Below are 6,228 nucleotides of genomic sequence, written 5' to 3' on the forward strand. Positions count from 1 at the left end.
TTTCAAGACTGTTGGCTCTGTCTACCCCGCAAGGGATATAGACGTGATGATATGTATATATTTAGATTATATATTATTTAAAAGATAATTGCCCGTATCTTCGCCCGCTTAAACGTAAAATCGTTCGAAATTCAGAAATTTTCTCTAGGTACACTCCTGTACTACATGGAAACTACAAGCTTAATCTGACCCAGTGATTTGGAATATGAGTTTATATGTCAGTCAATCAATCAGTCAGTATCCTCTTGTATATTATTCAGGTAAAAGTTTCTACAGTGTGCTACATTTTCCTATTGCGCAAGCGTCCCTGATTTGATCAAGATACGTGCGTCCAACGTTCTCATTTTCATTGTTCCATTATATTTTATTTTTAGTCTCTGCCTACCCCTCCGGGAAAAAGGCGTGATTTTATGTATGTATGTAAGTACACATGTGTTATATTTTATTCACAACTTTATCGTTTACACTAGCCTATTATTTATTCTCAACTTTATTGTCACAGGTCTTACAGAAACATCCTATCGATAAAGCAAGCGTATCTGTGGCCTATTTATGTATGTATGTAAGTATGTATTATATTTTATTCACAACTTAATTGTTTACACTAGCCTATTATTCATTCTTAACTTTATTGTCACAGGTCTTACAGAAACATCCTATCGATAAAGCAAGCGTATCTGTGGCATCGGCCAAGTGATACTCGTATCTCAACTCGATTGTCGGCCGGCGAGCGTCGATCATAAGCTGACGTGAACGGAACGATGTGAACTGGTATAATGATACTGATATGAACATAGTATTCGTTATGATACTAAACTATCTGTTTGATATTTTATGTTCAGTTACCCTGTATTTTAAAAGTAATAAGATAACACATCTATATCCCTTGCAGGGTGGACAGAGCCAACAGTCTTGAAAAGACTCAGAGGCCACGTTCAGCTTAATGATAGAATTGAGATTCAAATAGTGACAGGTTGCTAGCCCAACGCCTAAAAGAAGTATTCCAAGTATATAAGCTTATCCCTTAATCGCTTTTTAGGACATCGAAGGGAAAGACGAAAGTAGTCCTATACTATTTTGGATCGGCGCTAGGAACCACGCGGCGCATTTTTTTAATACACATAGTTACATAATTTATGTGTGTATTACACATAAATTACACATAAACTAGATTTCTGTTGCGCAAACTTGTCTGTTTATACATACATACATACATATGGTCACGTCTATATCCCCTGCGGGGTAGACAGAGCAAACAGTCTCGAAAAGACTGAATGGCCACGTTCAGCTATTTGGCATAATGATATAATTGAGATTCAATATAAACGTATCTTGATCAAATTAAGGACGTCCTGGTAAAGGGTCAGGTCAAAAGTACCCGAAACCGCCGAGCCTGCATGAAGAGAGTTATGAATATGGACGAAGCGAAGGCAATATGCAGAGATCGTGGCAAGTGGAAAGAGGTAGTCTCTGCCTACCCCTCCGGGAAAGAGGCGTGATTTTATGTATGTATGTATGTATGTTGAGATTCAAATAGTGACAGGTTGCTAGCCCATCGCCTAAAAAAGAATCCCAAGTTTGTAAGCCTATCCCTTAGTCGCCTTTTACGACATCCATGGGAAAGAGATGGAGTGGTCCTATTCTTTTTGCTATTGGTGCCGGGAACCACACGGCACGTTTGTCTGTTTATATTTTCTGATTCTTCTTGAAACGAAGCGAAGCCAACCGAACACTGGCGTTCGTGAATTTCCGCATTGTCTGTAGTGTCCTCTTTATGCTTGTTTCTTGCAAACTTAATTAAAATTGCATGTTGCTTTGGTTTAAGAGATTATAATTATCTCAATAAATGTAATAAATGAGAAAGTGAGTTTATTTTTTTGTTATATCTTTACGCGTTATCTACTGATCTTTGTGAAATGTTACGGTTTTGGTTTTTTTTTTTATAATAATGAGTCTTTCCATCCCGTTGTAAACTATAGTTCCCGTGTGATTTTAGAATGAGAACGCGCGGCCGAAACTACAGGAAAATGCTAGTAAATCTGTAAATAGTAGTAGTAGTTTCTGGTAAATCCGATGAAGTAGATTAAGTAGCTCTTTTTATGAAGAAGTGGCATTGGTTGATGTTGATGGGGTATTATATTTAAGTATTTTATTCAAGTAGTATAACTACAGATATAAAACCAACTAAATAACATGAGATAGCACATAAAAAGGGACTGTTGGAGTTGGAAGGCCTAAACGAACGTACCTTGATCAAATAGGAGACCTTCCTCTAGAACGTCTCCTATCAAAGGTCAGGTCAAGACTACACGAAAAGTACATGAATGTCGATGAAGCGAAAGAAGTATACAATGATCGTGGCAAGTGTAAAGATGTGATCTCTGCCTACCCCTCCGGGAAAGAGGCGTGATTTATGCATGCATGTATGTATGTATGTAACAACTTCAGATACTATACAGACTTTCGTCCAGAGCTACGCTACCGCAAATATTTCTGGGAAGAAAAGTAGCCTGTTTATCGCCTCGTCACCTTTTAATAAAATAAAGTATTTTATGGCGACTAAGGGATAGGCTTGTAAACTTGGGATTCTTTTTTAGGCGATGGGCTAGCAACCTGTCACTATTTGAATCTCAATTCCATCATGAAATAGGCAGAACGTGGGCTTTAAGTCTTTTCGAGACCGTTGGCTCTGTCTACCCCGCAAGGGATATAGGCGTGACTTTATGTATGTTATTTATTTGATATATGTCTGGAAGAATATATGGCTTTTGCTCAACACACGTTAAACACATAGTTAAAAAGTCGACTTCAGAACTGTGGCGTATTAGAACGGCCCTGAGTTCGATTCACAGCAAGGGCAAATATTTTTATACATATTTGGCTTTTGATTTTGGGCGGTATGTAGATATATACGTCTTTTTGAGCATAAAATTAAGCAATGAACTGCATACAATTAGGTTAAAATAAGACATCGCAATTTGTTCCAAAGTCTTGCAGGGAAACATTGATTGGAATTAATTATATTTTTAACGCAATGATAAAACATCTCTTTCACATATAAAACCAAAGAGATATTTTCAAATCGCAAAGTTCAAACATATAAATTTAAATAATTAGCACAGTGTAATTTATATCAATTTTTTACTTAATTTTACATAAAAATAATCGATATTCCCTTATTTCTATTTACACGTTTTAAATTATTCTCTAAATGAACATTTAATAAAATTTTAAAATTGAAGAATATTCTTTAAATTATTATTTAAATTTTAACGTATGGCACATTTTTTTTTTTCTCCTTTTAATCCCTTTTATAAGAATAAAAGGATTTTTAAGGTTAAGATAAATTAATAAAATAAAACAGTAAATTACAATGATTTTTTCATAAAAAGTTAATATTTGAATTATAACAAATAGTCTTTAAAAACTTACCGGTCAGTTACTCGAGCGACACTTCCAAAAGCACCCCATTATTAAATTGAACACACTTGAAAAACTTATTAAAAAAAAATCAAAATTCAAACCATTCCATTCATTCGGGTTCTATTTATTCAAATTTCGAACACTTTTGAATGGCACAGAAGTGACGTACGGAAAGTAGGTTAGATGGAGCGCGCTGACTTAGCGGGCGGAAACGAAGAGTGTCGCCAGATAACTGGCTACGGTTATGCGCTACGGCGTAGCGGCGGTAGCTCGTAGCGGTGCTACGCGCCTACCGGTGAGGGCGGACGCAACAGGCACCTTGTTTATCGTTTATGTATAGATGAGTAGATTGGCGACTGTATTTCAATAGGTGTTTGAATCGTTCTGATTTTATTGTCTTTCTGACTATCCAGTTGGTGAAAACCTTTCATTTTAATCAAGCGAAAATAGCTATTCATTTGTAAACTGAGTAAACGTATGTTAATTTTATATAATAAACTAAGTATTTACTACCAATATTTTTTTTCTTATGTTGATGAGAACCCTCAAATACAATAAAACGATGTTTTTTATATAATATTTCTCTTTATCTACCTCCTGGTTTTAGTCCCTGTTGCATACTCAACACTCTTGAGAGGAGCCTGGTACCCCTTTTACCATGGATCCTGGATTGGGTGAGTCAGGTTTTTACACGAAGCGACTCCCGTCTGACCTCCGCAACCTCACACCACCACATCCAGTGACCTGTGCAGGTTTCCCCATGATGTATTCCCCCAACGTAAGAGCATCAGTTAGTATTGAAACTAATGAACTTCAAAAATATTCATTCTAGTACCTTAACAATGCTAGGTGTAAATTCAAAAAAACGAATAATTAATAATTTTCATTCATAAAACTATTTCAGTTTGTTTCAACATTCTAATAAAAGCACAGTAAATGATTATTGAATACCGACTATTTTAGAAACAATTTTACATAGTAAACGTGAGCCCAGTAAATTGCATTAATTAAATCGTTCCGGCTAACGGAGAAACGGTCGCTGCGGACACTAAATGTGTTACAATTCCCGCATTTTATGGCTTTCGGGCTAACCCGTGGGAATTTTAGAAATGTAAAATTAAATTTTGTGCCTAGATATAATTTTCTTCTTTTATCTATACGTCCGGTCGCATTCTGTCTTGATCGCTCGTGGACAGTATATAATCCTTTTTATTAATGCGAGAGTTGTATGTTTGTATGGATGTTTGTTACTCTTTCACGCAAATACAACTGAACCGATCACGATGAAATTTGACATGCATTTAGCTGAAAACCCAGAATAATGCATATTTATTTATAGTATAATAGGCTTGTATTTTATGATAGGATTTCTACGCTGACGAAGTCGCAAATGGTTTCTAATCTATAAATATATAAAATTCTTTTACAAAAGGCGATGCATTTAATGCCATCTATAAAAAGGTTTATTCCACTTTGATCACCCAGGTAAGTTCCACATTTTTGTATCCTAAAATCACCTGATAGCATATTATCACCTGGAAGATCAAAATCTATAAGATTAAAACCATAATTATTTGTTTCTTAAAATCACCTGGGTAATAAAATTCCATAATTTTTTATATTTTAACCTATTTTTAATTCACATGCTTATAATGGTACAACTACGACTACGAATTTGTATTTGAAATGTACTTGTTAATTACATTTCAAATACAAATTCAAAATTTTTATACTTTATACTATATATACTTTACTTTATTATTGTGGGTAATTTCATCACAAATAATTTTAGTTTAAAACTTGTGGTGTGGTGATCTTCAAGGTGATTTGCCATCAGACGTTAACAGGAAACAAAAAATGTGGAATCAATCTTGTTGATTTTTATCACCCGTGTGATTTGCCATTTCAGGACACAAAAATCGTGATCAAAGTGGAATAAACCATAAAAAAGGGAGAAATAAGCATTACCTACCTGGGATGGAATAATCGCTATTGATAAGTCTATGCCATTCTCCAGACTCTTAATTATATACATACATATAGTCACGTCTATATCCTTTCCGGGCTAGACAGAGCCAAAAGTCTTGAAAAGACTGACAGGCCACGTTCAGCTTTTTGGCTCGATGATAGAATTGAGATTCAAATAGTGACAGGTTGCTAGCCCATCGCCTAAAAGAAGAATTACAAGTTTTTAAGCCTGTCCCTTAGTCGCCTTTACGACATCAATGGGAACGAGATGGAGTGGTCCTATTCTTTTTTTTTATATTACGCGTTAATTATATATACGCGATATTTCAAGCAGATTAATTCAGTAGATATTATATATTTCTTACCTACCATTCTCGATATTATCTGTCTACTTAAATAAGTAAATAAATAAAATAAATAATGTCCGCATACAAAATGAAAAACAAAAACAAAGTTTTAAGACAAATTAATCTCCCCCTGCAGACGAATCAAGAAGCAAAATGTTTAAAGTTGTCATGATAGCAAATAACAATTCTCGCGAAATAACCAAAGTTCGCACTCGGGCGAGTTGTGAACAAAGGAGCGTGGACGTCCTCTTTTCGACGTCTACGTAAATCGTGGAAATTTCCAACTCTAGCACTCGCATAAAAAATATATATAAATACACAGCATGCAGGCGACTAAGTGGGATTCTTGGGATTCTTTTTAGGCGATGGGCTAGCAACCTGTCACTATTTAAATCTCAATTCTATCATTAGGCCAAATAGCTGAACGTGGCCATTCAGTCTTTTCAAGACTATTGGCTCTATCTACCCCGCAAGGGATATAGACGTGACC

This window comes from Amyelois transitella, chromosome 9, assembly GCF_032362555.1.
Source record: "Amyelois transitella isolate CPQ chromosome 9, ilAmyTran1.1, whole genome shotgun sequence".
Taxonomy (NCBI): domain Eukaryota; kingdom Metazoa; phylum Arthropoda; class Insecta; order Lepidoptera; family Pyralidae; genus Amyelois; species Amyelois transitella.